This window comes from Macrobrachium nipponense, chromosome 7 (assembly GCF_015104395.2).
Source record: "Macrobrachium nipponense isolate FS-2020 chromosome 7, ASM1510439v2, whole genome shotgun sequence".
In the NCBI taxonomy this organism is placed as follows: Eukaryota; Metazoa; Arthropoda; class Malacostraca; order Decapoda; family Palaemonidae; genus Macrobrachium; species Macrobrachium nipponense.
Window position 1 is genome coordinate 9,823,025 of NC_061109.1, and position 21,272 is coordinate 9,844,296.

The following is a 21,272-nucleotide window of genomic DNA, read 5'->3' on the forward strand; positions in this document are numbered from 1 at the left end:
TAATAATAATCTAAAATAATAAGACATGGGACGAACTGACCTTCTTTGCCTTCCCCGGGTGACAATAGGGGAGACATGACACAGCCAACCACCTTTTTGCAAACCTGTTTGTCCATCCCCGGGTGGGGCTGGTAGGGTATCGGAAGGGTAGGGGAGACATGACAGCTACACACACTCTGCAAACCTGTTTGTCCACCCAGGTGAGGGTGGGGTTGGCAGGGCATCAGGAGGGTAGGGGACTCCATTGGTCGACAATAGGGGAGACATGACAGCCATCCACGTGCTGAAAACCTGTTTGTCCGGCCTGGGTGGGGCACAGTGTTGGTAGGGGATTGAGAGGGTAGGGGACTCTGCTGGTCAACAACAAGTGAGCCATGACACAGCAACCCACCCTATGCAAACGTGTTTGTCCGCCCTAGGCGTGTAGGTAGAGGATCGGCAGAAGGGTAGGAGAGACAGCAGCTCTGGGTTCCAGGACGCATGGCGGGTGCCAACACGATCGTAATTATAATAAAGCAGAACGTTAATAAGGGTACAAACTTTGACTTGTGGTCACGAAGGTTATTCAGATGAACGGCAAAATCGAACAACAGAGAGAGAGAGAGAGAGAGAGAGAGAGAGAGAGAGAGAGAGAGAGAGAGAATGAAGGAATTAAGAAGATTTCGAGTGGCCTCACACACGGCATGCACTGGCACTAATAGACTTTCTGCTTCGTCACCTAAGTCTATTTAGCAGAAATCAAGAATAATAAAAAAAATTAATAAAAGGTCATCTGTTGGAAAAAAAATCTCACACAAAGTTCCCTTTCATTTATTTTGCCTTGGAAATATTCATGATCAATGCCAGTTGATTATATTTTTATATTTAAGTGGAATTAAGCAAGCACTTGAAAACTGAGAATGTTTAATTATGTAGGTAAAATTCTAACTGCTTTCCATCTGTGGTAGCTTTACTGTTTTGGGGCTAACTGAAAAGATTTGTACGTTCCACGCTCAGAAAACCAAAGCTATAACAGGAAACAACTTGAGTACTCAATTATTATTATCATATTATTCAGGTGTTGAAACCTATTCATATGGTACAAGCCCACCAAAGGGGTCACTGGTTTGACATTCAAGCTGCCAAAGAATATTAAGGTGTTCATTAGGAAGAAGTGAGACGGGGTCAAGGGTAATGCAGAAAGAAGAGTCAACAAACAGATTAAAATGTATTATAATTGGAGAAGAATAGTAATAAGGTAGCAATGTAAAGCACCTTCGCTTTAACCTCTTACGTACCAGAAGCAAGACTTCCTCTGAGAGGCTGTTCCACACTCCAATTTTCCTAAAACAGTTTTCTTGGCAGGATTTTTTTTCTCTCTTCTTTTACAGCGACCCCCACCCCGCCGTGCGAATGTCTGCTTCCGACCTATTTGGTACGTCTGCTACCTAAGTTCCAGGGTGGTTCGATATACGTTATTCGTATGACGTAATCTTATCATACATCCCTTGGTCTATTATGGGAAGTGGCGGATTACCCAATAGGCTAATTAGGCTAAGCCCTGGGTGAGGGGCGGCCTTGCTATATCAGTAGTCTGTATATTTAGAACAGTGTAGTTGCAAAAATTATTGGTCCCTTAGATATATGTAGTATATATATATATATATATATATATACATATATATATATTATATATATATATATATATATAATCATAACATAAAATCAATGGTTTACTCACAAGAAGAAACATTTCGCACATAATCTCAGTGCATCTTCAGTCTGTAAGATTAAAACATACTCATTACAAATATTATAAATGACAATAGCATAAAAAACATTAAATTATTAACTATACAAAAAATAAAAAACTTAAGCGTTAACTTTACTTAAAAAAAAGTCACAAGAATTGCGACTTATTTTTTTTATGAAACTTGCTGTTTACTGATATAATAGCTGATATGGAACCTTTACACACACACACACATATATATATATATAGATATATATATATATATATATGTATACAGTGTATATATATATATATAAATATATATATATATATATATATATATATATATATATATATATAATATATAATAGAAAGAGTATGGCCAGTAGAAACTACAGCATTTTTCCGTTAAAACTTTATTTTTATCCAACGCCTACGTTTCGGGATACAAATCTCATCTTCAGGGCTAAAAACAGGGAAAAATTAAAATTCTATACAGTAAATCAGACTAAAATGGGATACAGTAGTAAATTATACTTTCAAAAATTATATAGAGTAATTATCAGTACAGCAGTGAAATTCGAATTCTATATAAAAGCAAAATGGTAACTAATTAAATAAGAGATTAACACTAAAGAGCAAAGCTACTAAGCCCAATGAGACACTTTCAGGAGAAAGAGAAAACAAAAATCAAATAAAAAACTTATTAACACAAAAACCACACGTGAACAACTAAGAAAATTATTTTATTACTAAAGACAGGAGAAAAATATTGAACATTAATCCTAATAGGCCAAAATTTCTGTATATGATTACAAAAGAAAAAAAGAAAAAAAGAAAAACAATATAAAGGCGAACACAAAGCAAAAAATAGTGAAACGAGGACTCACCGGCACAGCAGCATAGACAAGACTGAATAAGTTATTGTTCTCTGAACAGTACTAACCGCTACGCAAAACTTGCATTTATTTTGTAGGTGTTTGAAGCAAATGGGGAAAGTAAAAGAAGACTGAAACCAGAGCAGGCTTCAGATTTGCAGACGCGAAGACAACCAAAAGGTTTATCTCAATTCTAGTTCCTTAGAGAGCAGGATACCGAAGAACCTTCCCTGACAGTGAGGTTACAACACCAGTTTCAACACCTGGAGGAGCACTGCAGTATCTGAAACCACGACGATACGAACTTCTCATTTTTTTTTAAATTTTATTTTTGCGGGTGAATAATGGATGCAATAAATATAGCCCACACAACGACTTCACGATCGCTTTCCATTGGTAAAAGAGCAGTGAGTAAATGTTTTTAAGCAATTCAGCCTTGACCATGATCTGGAATTTTCAGGAAGAAAATAAATTTCTGAGGCTTGAGGAAGGGCATCTATTTTTTGCTGAGGTGGCAGTCACTAAAAAGGCTACGTATTCACGTGCACGCAATTTCATTTCTCACTTAACATTTGTATTTTTTCGCTTGTTGGATTTACAACCTCTTCTTGGTCATATAAATGATCTTTTTCTTTAAACTCTTTACATAGGAAGTGACCAAAATGTTGGACAAAAACTGATTATATTCTCGAGCTGACAATTTCGGTCTCGGTATTCATAACTAGACTAACAATCACAAAATAACGAGACATAGAACACGATCCTTGTCAATTATTCTTTGAATTTTGACATCATTTGGTGATTCAGTGGCATATATACCGCCCTCACGTTTGGTGCTTTTATTACAGAAACAATGCTAAAGCAGATTATTACCATCTGTTGAAGAAAAGATAAGGGGTATAGGCTTCTTTGAAATCACCTGGGAAGTTTATCAGTGATTGCTTTCCATCACCGACTTGCAAATAAAGAAGTTCCATAAGGACTGACATCTTGGAAGCAGTGGTATTCGTTGATTCTCCTTGAGCAATCACGCTCACTATGAGTCGACGACGGTTGGCAGGAAACGCTTGCTGTACTTCAATATGTTTTGAAAACAAAATATAACTCATATCAGTATATTGGTAGAAACTGTGCCAAGCCTCCTCATGTTTGAAACAGGAGAGACACTACCTTTAGGTGTTTTTAATACGAACATTGATTATTAAACAGCAAACCAGTTTTAACCGAGTCTATCAATGACCAGGTGGGACTATTACAAAAATTAGGGAGAGCGTCTCAGATTTCGAGACAGATCTAATGTTTCTGACGTGAACTTACCTCAAAATGAAAATGTACGAGGCTTACAGCATTATACTTTGTTTTTATTCCAAATCAAAATAAAATCTGACTAAGAAGGCACAGCGACCTTCCTTGGGTCTTTTTGCTTAATTTCTTGCCTTGTTATAGAAAGCAAGGACTCAACTAGAATAGATTTTTTTTTAATATAATATGCAGAAAGTTAGCAGCAAGATTATTTTAGTATAATGAAACATTCGGCTCATGAACCCATCATTATGACAATGAATGAATTGAGCATTCAAGAGTTGATAATAATTCATCATTTCATTATACAGTTTTGACACTACACTCAACAATAGTAGAGCTGCAATGGCCTGTTTATCAAAATCATCATCATTCCCAGTGTATACATCATTATTGGCAGGCAGGATTGGAGCAGTCACATTATGAAACACGTCAATGGAAATGCTGTGAAACCTTGACTTTACACCTTCAGCAGTCAATGAGACGGACCCTGGAAGAATAGAATTGGATCTCTAGATGACCCTTCGTAATTATCTTCTGAAGATTTATAAGTTTGATGAATATCTTTTATCATTTCGAAGCGGATCATTATTTCTCGCCCCAAAAACAGTCGGGAATCATCCGATGCACCTTGATCTGAGGCTCGATCGTATAAACAAGCGAAAGAGTGGCTGTGAGATGTTGTCGGACGGTTAACTGGTAGTACTTCTAAGCTATAAATGCTTTTAATAAGCACTTCAACTTTGACCGTGATCTGAGATTTTTCAGGGAGGACGTATGCACATTTCTGATGCTTGAGTAGGGTAACTGTTTTTGTTGAGCTGGTATTAACTAAAAGCTAAGTACACTAGCTCTTTCATTTCAGTTTTAACTCTTGCATTTTTTTTTTTCGCATAGATTTACAATCTATTCTTGATCTGATGAACATGATAAACATAGTCACCGAGTGACGACACATAATTTTGCCTCAAAAAACAGTGTAGTGAAACAAAATCAATGGATGATTGCGTTTGAGAGTTTCTCTCTCTCTCTCTCTCTCTCTCTCTCTCACTCTCTCTCTCTCTCTCATTTCCTTTGAGAAATCTAGCTGGAAATCCTAACTCAGACATTGCAAGTTCAACCGAGAATAATAAAAAAAAATATAAAAAAAATGCGCCGAGGTTTCTTAGGAGAAATCGAGTTTTCTGTACAGCGTATAATCAAGGCCAACGAAAATAGATCTATGTTTCGGTGGTCTCTGTATAATGTTGTACGATTCGCGGCCCAGACGCACGATTAAGGGTCACTTTAACCTAAATAAAATAAAAACTACTGGGGCTAGAGAGCTGCAATTTGGTGTGTTCGATGATTGGAGATGGATGACCAACATACCAATCTGCAGCCCTCTAGCCTCAGTAGTTTTTAAGATCTGAGAGCGGACAGAATAAAGTGCAGACGGACAGACACAACCAGCAGATAGCTTTCTTTTGCAGAAAAATAAAGAGAAATGCAACATTCTGCGAGCGAACTTTATGAAAGATCAGTAAAAGATATAAACAAGAGAGAGAGAGAGAGAGAGAGAGAGAGAGAGAGAGAGAGAGAGAGAGGAAAAAGCTTGGAGGATGAATTGCTTCCCTTGTGAGACGACCAACATCTGCCGACGAAGGAAGAAGTTTCAAGGGTAAATGAGAAGAATCGTGATATTTGCCGAAGCGAAAAGGACTGACGTTCAATGTCTTATTGCTGTTCGTCATGCACGAGGACGATGGATTACGGCGACTCAAGGAATATCTGGATGTTTTTTTTTTTTTTTTTATATCCTCTTTCACAGCCAGCCGTCTTACTTATCCAATGAAAGTAAAACTTTTCTGTTTATGAAAGGCAACGACGATAATTTAGATTTTAGAGACAAGTGAAATTTTAAAAAATGCTGTCGAGTTTTCTGTCCAATGTATAGTACTGTATGAAACTCTCAGCCACGTCCCATGACACTTTCAGCCATAGCCCGGTAGTGGTCTATGGCGCTGCCAGACGCACGACCATGGCTAAATTTACCCTTCAATAAAACCAAAACTACTGAGGCTAGAGGGCTGCAATTGGGTATGGTTGATGATCGGAGGGTGGATGATCTACATACCAATTTGCAGCCCTCTAGCCTTAGTAGATTTTGAAGATCTGAGGGCAGACAGAAAAGGTGCCAGATGCACGACCATGGATAACCTTAACCTTGAATAAAATGAAAACTACTGAGGCTAGAGGACTGCAATTTGGTATGTCTGATGATCGGAGGGTGGATGATCAACATACCAATTTGCAGCTCTCTAGCCTCAGGAGTTTTGAAGATGTGAGGGCGGAAAGAAAATGTGCCGGATGCACGGCCATGGCTAACCTTAACCTTAAATAAAATGAAAACTACTGAGGGCTAGAGGGCTGCAATTTAGTATGTTTGATGATCGGAGGGTGGATGATCAACATACCAATTTCCAACCCTCTAGCCTCTGTAGATTTTGAGATTTGAGGGTGGATAGAAAAAGGACGGACGGACGGACAAATAGTCATCTCGATAGTCTTCTTTCATAGAAAACTAAAACTGCCACGAGATGTGAGAGAGAGAGAGAGAGAGAGAGAGAGAGAGAGAGAGAGAGAGAGAGTGATAAAAGTCGTGAATCACCGGGTGGGTCTGCCCCTCCACCTCCCGCTCCTCCTACCGCTGCCTGTGGTTTCATGGCCTTGGGATGTTTTCTTTCGACAAGTAGCGGTCGAAGAATTGTTGACTGACTGAAGAGATCTCGCTTTCTCCGAGTCAAGGAGACTCGACTTAAATGAGTCCTAATTAGGTAAATTTTGCACACATATATATGTGCATATATATACGTATATGTATATATACATATATAACATATACATGCATACGTATATATGTGTGTGTGTGTGTACTGCATGTAAATAAATACACACACAAACGTCAATAAGAGAGTATTTTTCCTTTTCCAAGATTTAATCTGGATTCAGGAATGACAAGGCAGATTGTCTAAGAAATCAATCTCGGCATCTGTCGTGTGTATGTCCGTGTTCCTAGACTCTAAAACAAGAGAGAAATTGCCTGTTATCCTGTTATCAAACATTCGGATAACCATTGATCTTAAATTTATAGAAAATATGATACCGCTATACGCAACTGCAGCGCCCATGCCCCTCGAAATCAAGAAACATTGTCAAGTTTTTCGTCTGTGTAGTTTAAGGTGAGTTCTTGGGCACTTTAGTCAGATATTCATTTACACATTATCATTATCATTATTACGAGCTTCTAAGTTGGGTCAAATGATGTCCGCGTGCCAAATTATGTCTTGATCCACCAAACGTTGACCACATAAGTTACAAAGGCAAGGGGACAAGGGGCTATACTACTGGTTTGAAATCTACCCTATTATCTAAGTGCCAAATTTTGCTAAGATTGGTCATGCTATGTGGATTTCTGTAGCGCACAAACATATGGACAAACATACAAACAATTATAGATACAAACATTCACTTATATATTATATATATATATAATATATATATATATACTATAATATATATATATGATATGATATATATATAAATATATATAATATATATATATACTACATATATGTTTGTATATATGTGTAGTATATATATACATATAAACTACATATATATATGTATATATATAGATCTATCTATATATATATACATATATACACACACACACACACACACACACACACACATATATATATATATATATATATATATATATATATATATATATATATATATACATATGTGTGTGTGTATGTGTGTGTGCGTGTATGTATTTGTATATATACCTGTCTGTATCTATGTAATCATCAAAACGCTTTTTGACGTGCTATGATATACAACATTCGGAACGATGTTCGCAATAACAGAAATAAAGAAATATCTGTTTATGGCTTCTCTCCCGACACTGAGTATCGACGAGAGAGAGAGAGAGAGAGAGAGAGAGAGAGAGAGAGAGAGAGAGAGAGCTGATATTTCAATACCGAGGATACAGGAAGAGTCGACATAACAGCTCAGGACAGACATATTTTTTTTAACGTGACTAGGAACCAATTGGTTACTTACTTAGCGATGGGGCCTACAGCTTATTGTGGGACCCGAACCACATTATATCGAGAAATGCATAACTAATCACCAGAAATAAATTCCTCTGGTTCCACACTGGCAGCAGAGGGGAGCGAACTCGGGCTACCAGATCGGTAGGCGAGTAAGCAACCCACTTGTCCAGTGATAAACCTGATAAAACAAGTTATTTTTTAAATCTCATAATGCGTTGCAATTTCAAAGCGAAAAATCCTTCAGCTGTAGTTAGGGTCACATTTTGTTGCATTGGACACCTAAGTCATCATGACGCATGCAATGGCTGGTAGCAGACTTTAACCTATATCAAGGCAATTGCCCCATGCACGAACGCAAAGAACTTCAAAGAAGACCGGCTGATGAAGATGGAAAAAGCTGAAAGCAAAAGGATTGACTTTTACTTTCGTCAGTGGTCCGACAATATTTCTAGTGCCATGCGGCAAAGGAATTTTGATTCTATTACCTTTCTTCGTCACTGGAGCGATATGAGAAAACAGAATTCTGATCAATTCAGTAAAGAATTGTATCTCTTCATAAAAATGTAGATTCGTCCTGAAAGTGCTCGAAAAGCCATGGAACCCGAAGTAATGAATTACAACCCAGGGGTTTTTTTTTATTTTACATTTCATAACAATTAAAAACAAGTGAAAAATGCGAGTTTTCTGTATAGCGTATAATGCTCCTGTGAGCCGCGGCCCATCAAATTTTCAGCCACAACCCGGTGGTGGCCTGTCCTATGGCAATTGCCAGAAACACGATCATTGCTAACTTTAATCTTATATAAAACAAAAACTACTGAGGCTAGAGGGCTGCAATTTGGTGTGTTTGATGATTGGGGGATGGATGATCAAGATGCAAATTTGCAATCTTCTACCCTCAGCAGTTTGTAAGATCTGAGGACGGACAGAAAAAGCCATCTCAAGTCTTCTTTTACAGAAAACGAAAAGTGGAGTCTTCATGATATGTAAGGCCATGATGACTAGCCAGTCATCAAGCTACCATAAACAGGTGATCTTCCTGACAATAGCGCGAACACCCAATGACGTTCTACACGGAAACCGAACTACTGTATTTGATGTGAATGCAGAAATATGACGATTTCTGCAAGACACAGGCAATACGTAACACGCGCAGTCTCGTCACGATCTGATCATCAGTTATGCAATCTAGTTCGGGGACACCAGGAAATCGGGTGGTAGGTACACTTCGAACCCCTCAGAGCTGAATACACTATTGCGGAAACTGTCCCCAGACGATACTGGAAAAGCAACAGATGTCGGGATGAGCGGTAAAAGTAGATACCCTTGATCGGCAGACGTCCATCGATTCGCAAACAAGTGCAGATGAATAAACAATCACAAGAGACGTATTCTTGCAGACTTATTAAGCACACTTCTACTCATGACATACACAATCACACGCAGAGATATCGACTCAAATAGATTATATCAATCATTACCATCTATCTACAATCTCTTGATTGTACTCCCTCTAGTGACAGCACGGGAGACATGACACAGCCACCCATCCCGTGCAAAACGGTTTCTCCGCCCCGGGTGGTGGCTAGGTAGATAGTGGAATGGGAGGATATGGGAGACATCAACCCTGAAAACCTGTTTGTCCGTCCGTGAGACGGCAGCGCCGAGTTCCAGCGCGGATAGCGCGCGCCAACCAGCTCACAGGGTTAAGATAAGGAATAATAGAACAACTTATGGTTCAAAATAACTAATGATTCTTAGTAATATGATTCAGGGTTTTGAAATGCAGTGATTGTCGCATAGAAAACATTAGACAAATGTAAGCATAATGGAAACTTCTGACGTGCCCTAGAAGGTCTCTCAGATAGTCCACAATCACCTTGAACATGTTCTGCATGACGAACAGTTTCTCAGGCACGTTGAGCCTCGTGGTCTGTTTCCAAATTACGTGAATCATCATAAACACCGAGCAATGTTCACCTGTCAAGTCTAAAATAATATCCCTCTCATTTCGCCTCCCAAATATATATACTTCGCTTCTGATTAAAATACGGTTGGTTCTGAAAATACGTAGATCCAGAGAGAATTCGAATCCCAGAGGTACTTGAATACTGGACAGGAAATAGCATCGATAACAGAGGTCATTGATTCTTGAACAACAATGGCGCGAAGACTGGAGACTGGAGGCCTTTCTCTCTTGGTAGTTTTACTATGCTGTAATTTATTTAATTAACTAAATTTATCTATACACACAATGATATAGTACATACATATATATATAGATATATATATATATATATATATATATATATATATATATATATATATATATATATATATGTGTGTGTGTGCGTGTGTGTGTGTGTGTGTTTATCATAATTCATGTACAAGAAGCATTTATGAACACCGTACAGAATTTATTTTTTTTGGCGCATTCTACCTTCACATCAATCCTACAACACTTGTAGTTAGTCCATAGATTTGCTACTATGCATTTAATACTTGCTAGTTGGCCATCCAGTAGAGAAGAGAATCTCTTGGTGCATCTGAAAGGACTATTTGGTGTACCTCCCACCCCTAACCCCTCCAAAGAAGAAAAAAAACGCCAAATATGCAGCATCTGAAAGGACTATTTGGTGTACCTCCCACCCCTAACCCCTCCAAAGAAGAGAGAGAGAGAGAAAAAAAACGCCAAATATGCACCATTCTTGGAGAGGGCACACAGCATCGAATAATATAAAATCGTTCATCAGAAACGACAACATAAAAAGACCCTGAATAAAAAGAAATAGATTAAAACTGTTAATGGTTGAACGGAAAGAGATGTTTTAACAACCGGAACTGACCCACTTTTGCCCACCTGATGACAATGGCCTGAGGTCACGAAAACATGAGTCCAGCAGACCCGAATGGTCAGCGGCCTGGAACGCAAAACGACCGCGACTGAAAGAGATGAATTGATATGAATTTCACGTGACTGGAGACGAGTTCGGGGTCAGAGTTCTTCGAGAGGGATTCCCGCCCCGAAGGAGAAGAGAGAGAGAGAGAGAGAGAGAGAGAGAGAGAGAGAGAGAGAGAGAGAGGATACTGAAAATGAAAGAAATTTGATAAAAATGATGTAAAGATATAAGAAAAAGCGCGGAAAAGGTAGAAGAAATGATAACAGTGGAGGTAGAAAATGAGATGGAAGAAGAATTATACTCGTAAAATGGGAACGACACTCAAGCGAAGAAAGGGCTTATAAAACAACGACAAGAAATATGATAACCAAATTCAGCAATGCGTGATCCGACCTCCAGCTTACTCGGGATGCGCGCAAGATTTTCCCCACATGCATAAGTTGTAAACATGATATTCCTGACTTTTAACGTAAATTAAAATGTGCGAAAATCTATGGTCAAATAGAGCCTTGTTTCACAGACAAAAATTAAAATAAATACGATATATTTTGTAGGAAATAATTGTTCTGTACTGTTTAACATGCACATTATTTATTTTCTACATTTTCATCCTAACAAATAAATCATAAATATCCTATCCTTAAATTCCTGTATCTTTAACTTAATGTGAATCACCTTTTTCAGAACTTTTTAGGCTCTTCCATAGACCTTTCCTACCCCCCAACAAGATCAAGAACAACAACAGCAACAAAGTAGTTTGTAGGCTTATTCCCTGAGTCGTCGAAACGTAAAAGTGGACGAGTTATTTCATTGCAAGATGTGGCAAAGTGTATGACAAGTCATAAAAATGTCATAAAATGTAATGAGAAAATGAAATGAACTTAAAATACAAAATGAAGTCGTCCTTCTACCGTCTAATTTAATAACATTAAATCTTTTTTTATCGGGTTTGGTTCGACCTAATTCACTGACCAAGTGATGTTCTCAGAAATCCTTATTAACTGAGAAGTTTTCAATAAAGGAATGGTTTCATGACGTACAGACCTGGAAGAACCGTTTGCCCTTAAATTTTTTCGACCTTGAGCAAACAATTGATATTTCATTCAAACGTTCCTTTATCTGTTTTTCTTGACTATCTTCAATAACAAAATCAAACTTTCCATCAACAAAAACTTGTATTTGGTACTTGAATCCGTGTGCTTTTGCTTCATCCAGACACGAAGTCACTTTTCTTCTTTGCCTTCTTGACACTTTTGGCTGCCTCTGTTTCCCTGCGTCTATTCCAGGCAACATTTCCCTGCGTCTATTCCAGGCAATGTTTCCCTGCGTCTATTCCAGGCAACATTTCCCTGCGTCTATTCCAGGCAACGTTGTTTCCCTGCGTCTATTCTAGGCAACATTTCCCTGCGTCTATTCCAGGCAATGTTTCCCTGCGTGTATTCCAGGCAATGTTTTTTCCCTGCGTCTATTCGGTCCAGGTCAATGTTTCCCTGCGTCTATTCCAGGCAACATTTCCCTGCGTCTATTCCAGGCAATGTTTCCCTGCGTCTATTCCAGGCTACTTTTCCATGCATCTATTCCAGGCATCCTTTCCTTGCGTCTATTCCAGGCACCAGTGCTTGCCATTTCCCATTCAGTGCCCATAATCGCTCGCCACCCAAGATCTGCAGCACTTATCGTCAAGATCTGGAATCTCTGCGGAGGAGAAGAGCTCCATCAGCTTGAATTTCCATTCACTCACCTTCATAGACTTTTGTAGTCTGTCTTTTTATAAACCACCTAAGACACAGACCTCTGACACACTAAGAACTCTATCTTCCGAAGAACACTGCACTGTTGCTTCTTGAATACCAGCTCAGAGGTCTGTTTCTTCGGCGCAATCGAGCTTTCTGTACAGCATACAATGCTGTATAGAACTCTCACCCACGGCCCACAAAACTCTCAGTCGGCCGTGGTGGCCTGTGTTGTGGCGGTGCTAGACGCACGACCCATGGTAAACTTTAACCTTGAATAAAATAAAACATACTGTGGCTAGAGGGCTGCAATTTGTTATGTTTGATGATTGGTGGGTGGATGATCAACTTAGCAATTTGCAGCCTTTTAGCCTCGGTAGTTTTCAAGATCTGAGGGAGGACAGAAAAAGAGCAGACTAACGGACAAATAGCCATCTCGATAGTGTTCTTATTTTTACAGAAAACTGGCAAGTGTCAATTCCTGATTTCTGCAGAATAGGAGCGTCAGCAATTTCAGTTGATTATCATCGACAAACCTTTCTTAAGTCAATCTTTTTCTTTTACTATCTCATTCTGGCTCCCAGAAGTTAAAGAAAAAAAATAATAAAAATATAAGAGTGCAGCTATGTCAGCCAAGATCCCCATCCCCCGATAATTGGGTAGGGTTAGAGAGGCGACAGGTATCCCTCCGCAAAGCGCCTGCCAAAGCTGGAATTTTCTTCACGCATTCGGTGTTCTAACTCTTCGAATTTAATATATCATTTCCAGTTCTCGTTACGCCTTCGGGAGCTTTCCTTCAGCACCCTGAAGGATTCTTTACATTTGGTCTAAATGTCGCTTGAGTGCACACTGGCTCTGGACGAAGGTAACCGTCTTGGCATCATAAAAAGTCACGTAGATTTCAAATCTGTCGTGAGACACTATGAGGTGGCGCCAGTCAGTAGCAATCCAGACCGCTGTAGTCGCCTCTGCTTCAACTGATTTCAGCAGTTGTTCCGTAAATTCAAGTAGCTTCAATGTCTGCTTTCAATATCTTCGTCTTCTTTCCATCTGTCCGGCGTCTTAGACCCACAAATAGTTTGTGGGCGTCGCGAACTCGATGGTCGGACCTGTTGAAACAGTCCTTTTTGTTAATTCTAGGATGCAGATTTGTTTCTTTTGCATTGACTGAATCTTTGAGCCGGACTCTCGAGGAAAGAACGATAGAACGGATTAGATCAGAGTAGGTTTGTACATGCAAGCTTAACGCATCTCATCGCAATTAGATAAAAGTCACCGCAAAATTCTCTTTACAATTTTATGTCGGTTCTTCAATATCCATCGCCGTCATCAGTGCTCTGGTAATATTATGACGAATAATGAATAACTTACCCACTCCTTGTATACAAGACCAAAATAATGTAAATATTTGAAGCCTGATTGAAAATAAAAGCTCATATAAATACGCAAACTCGTGTTTCAAATATTCGAACTCGGCTGAAAAATATGCTTACTCAAAGGCCCAGCTCTTGAGCCCAAAATCTGTTTCCACATTCGTATGAAAAAATATTAACGAGTCATAAGGATTAGGGTCGTATTATTACACCGAGTCTTCAGTATACTTGTATTTACGAAAAAGAAAGAAAGGTACTGGAATGCGTAGCCATCCACCACACAAAGTGCATGAACTTGTAAGAAGGGGACAGGAAGACATTGTTGGCGACATCGTCTAGACCTTTTTTTAAGCTCGTAGCCCATTTTGGAACCTTGAATTTTTCTGGCTCATCGGGCCTAAACATTATCAGAGAGAGAGAGAGAGAGAGAGGAAAAAAACTTCAATTTTGTCATAACAGTCATAAAAATATCAGTGCGTTAAGTACAATTTTTTCTCTATTTGAAATATAATTCAGCAACGCAACTTTAATTTTAGGCTCGTAGCTCCTCTTGGAATCTTGAATTTCTGCGGCTCTTCGGGCCTAAATATTGTAAGAAGAAAAAAATTCAGTTTTGTCATAACAGTCATAAAAATATCAGTGCATTAAGTACAAATTTTTCTCTATTTGAAATACAATTCAGCAACACAGCTTTAATTTTAAGCTCGGTGCCCCTTTTTGAATCTTGAATTTCTGCGGCTCATCGGGCCTAAACATTGTAAGAGGAAAATAATTCAGTTTTGTCATAACAGTCATAAAAATATCAGTGCATTAAGTACAATTTTTTCTCTATTTGAAATTCTGCAACGCAGCTTTAAAAATGTATCAACTGAAAGCGAGCAGGAGGCAACAGGGTAGAAAAATGTCTCCCCCCCTCATTCCGAAAAATCTTCGCTGGCCCTGGTACTGCTACATGATCCCGGGGCAGGGAGACCACTGATCCAGACTGCTCTTCTGATACAGATCATCCCACTTAGCTCTTCTACCAGAGAAAGATTCTTTTATTCATGCCAGGTGCACCCTTATGAGAGGCTGAATATTCATCGTCTTGACCTCCACTCGTTGCAAGATCAACAAGCAAGCCATCGATGGCAATCACCAAAGATATCGTTAATTTCCACTCGCACGTAAAACTGGCTCAGGTATTGCCAGTGTTACCAATGAGATATCTTTTCTGGAGGGAGAGAATTTTTTTTTTTTTTTTTTTTCAAAGAAGTGCCAACTACAGTTAAAGCGTTAGGTCACATAATCACGGACACACGCACATAAATAAATAAATAAATAAATAAAATAAATAAATAAATATATATATATATATATATATATATATATATATATATATATATATATATATATATATATATATATATATATATATATATATATAGTATATATCAGTAGAAGGATTCACAGTAATATTCTCGTTTATCCAGATGAAATATACTTGAGGAAATATTTACAAAGATTATAGCTTTCGTCCATCCTTCTTGATCACTAACTAGCACTTAGTTAGTGATCAAGTCCACAGAAGGATGGACGAAAGCTATAATCTTTGTAAATATTTCCTCAAGTATATTTCAACTGGATAAACAAGAATATTACTGTGGATCCTTCTACTGATTTCTTAGAAGCACGATACGGTGTTTTTATATTGCATATATATACTTTTATATATATATATAGTATAATTATATATATATATATATATATAATATATATAGATATATATTAGATAAGATATCATATATAGTATAGATTATATATATAGATATATATATATATATATATATATATATATATCAATATATATATATTATATATATATATGTATGTTATATATATATATATATAGATATAATATATATATATATATTATATATATAGATATATATATATATATCTATATAGATATATATATATATATATATATAGATATATATATAATATATATATATATATATATACATATGTGTGTGTGTGCGTGTGTTTGTGAGTGTTTGTGAGTATGTTTCATGCAAGCTAATTGCACGTATTGTCATTCCCAACGCCCCACAACCGAGCAAAAACCCAACTTTCTAAATCTCCAAAATTCCGTCCGCCGGTCAATCATGTCTAAACGTCATAATAAAAATGTTTCTCTTTTTTGAATACCACGCGCCTCATGAATTACATCTGGATGAGTCGGCGAGAAAATCTCCAATTGGAAATTCATCGGCGACCTTAACCCGATACTAGAAGAGAAGAGAAGTTGCAATGAGATATTTCCGTGTCGTTTCTTCATCGGCAGCACAGTGTCAATCGTTCCCTGAGGTCTTTGGCATTTCATTGTGGCTCCACTACCAGACCAGAGACCAGAGACCAGAGACAAGAGACCTCCTGCGAGCCATCTTCGCTGATGCCGTTTCCAGAGCCAAGTCTTTTTGCTTTTGCGCCCAAACAGGTAAACGTAGTGGCATGTAGAAGGGGTTTCCCGTGCAGGTAAATGTGTTCATATATGTGTGTAGTATATATATATATATATATATATATATATATATATATATATATATATATATATATACATATGTGTATGTGTGTCCTGCTTGTATGTATGAATTCACACCTATATTTTATATATATATATATATATAAAGGCAATTGCCACACAAAGGGAAATTGATACAATGAAGAGGTTACCAGGCCTTTCGACGCAAGTTCATGTCTATGTGAATCAGTTATATAAACGTATATACTTATATATATATATATATATATATATATATATATATATATATATATATATATGTTGTTTTCTTTCATGAGAGACTGGGGTTCGGTCCCAATCTGAGTAACAAATTTATTTATATGAAAAAACATACTCATGCAGTCATCAGTGCCATCCTATTCACCCTGAAAGGTTGATTCGAATGAAATGTTACCTACTGACCTACTGGTGGATCGGGAAGTTGGGTCAAATTCGCTGGTAAATTAGGCAGCAGCCTGCCTGGTAAAACCTCAGGTACAGAAGTGTTTAGGTGCCAACTTCTCTCACGGTTTGTGTGGGTCAGTTGAGAGACTGGGGTTCGATTATTAGCAACATTAAGCAATCTAAAACCATTCACAAAGGGAAAACAAAGAGCTTTTTAACCTACGATTCCCAGCGTTCTCAGGCAATGCTTGATTAGTCTTCAGTATTTATTCCCAGCTTTCTCAGGCAAGGCCTGATTCGTCTTCGGTATTTATCGATGTTGTTCTCCTCCAGTTACGCTATCAAGCTACTCTTTGGACATCAGTCTACTCTGTCGTCATTTATTGAGCCTTTGATAAAGAGGGATACACTTCTCCCTCCTTCACGAATTGAATTGGCTACACTGACAGACCCCGGGAGAGAAAAATGCTTGTCTAAAAAGTCAGTCACAAAACCTTGACTGCATTCTTTCATTTTTCTTTTTATTTTTTCTCTAATTGAACATAACGACTGCTCTGTGAGGTGCTTGCCGGATAGTTAGGATTTCTCTCTCTCTCTCTCTCTCTCTCTCTCTCTCTCCTCTCTCTCTCTCTCTCTCGTGAAGAGATGGCATCACAGTGGAAGGGTCAAGGTCCCAATTCTTTTGGAGCGAAAACTTCAGTGCAGGAAAAAGTCGTCAAGAAACGCATGCGTTCGGCAATTACACACCATTAGCTTTTAACTCCTCATGTGTGTTTTTTTTTTTTTTCAATAACCAGGAACGTGTCTGAATTTGTCTATGTTGATTTTATGTGTTTGTTATTATTCATGGTTATAAGTGCATTTACTTTTTTCGTTCGCAACTTTATTCTAACTGGAAAATTAATTACTGTTGAATACACAGTTTTCTTATATCAAGTTACACGTGTCTGTGTGTATGTATAATATATATATGTATATATATATATATATATATATATATATATATATTATGTATATATACATATTGATATATATACACATACATACATATATATATATACACATATATATATTTGTATATTATAAGGATATTACATGTATAAAATTAATGCAAAACAATACAAAGAGCTTTCCTCGTTTTATTGATTCTTCATCGTGGCATGTGCATATTTTGATTTTTTAAGTGAATATACATATGCATATATATATGCTATATATATGTGTGTTTGTATATGTGTATATACTCATATGTTTGTGTGCTTGTATTACGAAATTATCCTACAACTTACATTAATGAGGACTTTAAATATGACAGCAATACAATCACCAGCATTATGAAGACAAGAAAACCAAATTAAGGATTCTCGCAATAAATTTTTCATATATCTAGTAGCTAAGTAATAATATTAATAATACTAATAATAATAATGATAATAATAAAGAATTAGACTGAAGATGAACCCAGCACAGGGTTTGAAAGCCTTTGTAACGCTTGTACTATAAATAATTGCAATCCACTACTGAATATTATTGTGGACCTTCAACCAATCAATAATAATAATAATAATAATAATAATAATAATAATAATAATAATCGCAGGAACACTAGGAACAATCCCAAGATCCCTGAAAGGAACCGGGAAAAACTAGATGACGAAGTAGCTCCAAGACTCATGCAGAAGAATGTGCTTCTGGAAACAGCGCATATAATGAGAAAAGTGTTGGACTCCTAAGGAGGCAGGACGCAATCCGCAATCCCCATACAGTATAAAAACCACACAGTCGAATAGGATGACTGTGATAGAAAAAAAAATAATGAGATGAAAGAATAATAATAACGAATATCTCGCCAGTGAAAACAAAACTGATAATAAGATGATTAATTTAAAATGAACTTCTTGTGGTATTAATTTCGATACAACCGGAGGGATGTAGTGGGGGTAAATACGATTAAGATATATGATTAAGCATAACTTTGTTAGTTTTAGGCTTATGTCCCAGATATCAAGATTATCAGGAAAGAAAACAAGGTGTGATCCGACCTCCAGCTAGCACGGGATGTGATCAAGATTTCCCCACATGCATAAGTTGTAAACATAATATTCCTAACTTTTAACGTTAATTAAAAAGGGCTAAAATCTATGATCAAATAGAGCCTTGTTTCACCAACGAAAATTAAAATAAATACGATATATTTTACTGGAAATAACTGTTCTGTACTGTTAACATGTACATTATTTATTATTTTACATTTTCATTCTAATAAACATATCATAAATATAATATCCTAACATTCCTATATCTTTAATATAATGCGAAACACTTTTTTCAGACCTTTTTAGACTCCTCCAGAGACCTTTCCTAACACCTCCCCCCCCCCCCCCCCCCCCCCCCCCCCACTCCCAACAACACATCAACAAAGTAGTTAGTAGGCTTACTCCCCGAGTAAGCGAATATGCTCAAAACGGGCAAAGGGCATACACTCCGTGTAATAAGGAGGTAGAAAATGTGAGGTTGTTTTTTGAATATTCTTCTCTGCTCTACTCATTTCTGTGAGTTGGATTAGTGGGATGAATTGTTTGAATGCAAAAATGATCAGAGAGAGAGAGAGAGAGAGAGAGAGAGAGAGAGAGAGAGAATTCAGAATCAAGTGGAAAAGATGGAGCAGGGATGGTCACATGCGGTGGACAGATGCTGACATCCTAAACCTTGTAACTCCCCTTCATCCCCTGATCCCTCTTTGGACAATGGTCTGGTCTGTGCAAGAAAGCTGGTTTAAACAAGAGTTTCACAGCAACACCGACCACCAAGTCGGGGGAGAAAAGGCTGACATCCCGGAGACAGACACTATAAGTTGCTCATCTGAGCTCACAGCAGAGAGATGAATGGGGTTCTGATGTGTGTCAGTTTTCAAAATTCTGGCGCCCCTAATAGGTGCTTGTTGAACGTCAGTTACGTTCAAGGTATAGAATTCCGTCCGTCTACATTAATTGTTTTTCTTAGCTTTGCGCTCCTATATATCTGATATTTTGATTGCAAGTATTGGAAGGATCAATCTAAAGGCAGGGAGTATCGATGTCAAAATGTTGTGATTGAGGACAGCAACAGAAGACGATAAAAGTATGGGGGTCAAATAAGAAGTTGAAAGGCATTGTAGAGGAACACAGTTCTCAGTATCTTGGAACAAACCTCCTGATGTTATGCCTCACCGCAGATTCACACGGCTGATCTCTTATGCAAAATAAATTAGTCGACGTAAAATCACTGCATATCTCTCTCTCCTACACAACGACTGCATCCTTGTCTTCACCACACATAACGGCGACCTTATTCGGACAATTATTACTTGCCCTGTTGAGAGGTCACGACCCACCATTACTGGGGGACGATACCGTTATGATGTGAAATCAATCATGGATTACGTCACGGGATCTCACTCTCAGACTTGGCCAAACAAAAGCACCAGTTCTACTGAAAGTTGATCTTCATAACTTCTTCCTCAGGAGAGGAAGAAGTCAAGACCCCTGTTTGATTTTTTGCGCAACTCCGCATCCATCACGTAAAAGGCTGTTATGAAATGACTTGTTTTCAATACCGGAGGACAGGCAAAACCAGTTACGAGAAAATGAGGGTAATACATTGCTCTATTTTTGTACCTAAGCTTCATTTCAATTATCGTCTGCTGTAGATAACTAATAAAAAAAGTCATATATATATATATATATATCTATATATATATATATATATATATATATATATATATATATAACTATATATGAAATTGTAATAACCATATTGCCCTCTTAACTTCTCTTGGTCAGGTGGGCAACGTGACCTCGTCGTGATTATGGGTATCGCGGGTTCGTTTCCCGCTACCGGACATCAGAATTTCTTCAAATTTCTTGGAAGTTGGAGCTCAAGGCCTTGTAGTGACAAGCGTATTCAAAAAAGAGCGAAGAATTTGAGAAGTTAAGAGGGCATTGTGGCTATTAAAATTTCATATGCGTCTGGTAGAAATTACCAGTAGATTCTACATATATTTACATATTTAAATATTGAGGAGTACTTTTATAACATTCTTTGGTGGCCAGTCACTTTCCCCGTATAATCTGTTAAGTGCCTCGTCCCTGCTTTCGAGCTGTTGTGCGTAATCTTTTGTAAAACCTCCTCCAACTTTTTTTTGGTAGGTGTACTAATTCTTCCACTGTGTTGGATTCCAGATGTATGGTTTCCTCTATAATCCCCATCTGTCATTTATACGAGCTTTCTTTGTAAACTTATTTTAAATCTTTATATTTCTATTAGCCTGCCAAGTAAAGGACAGT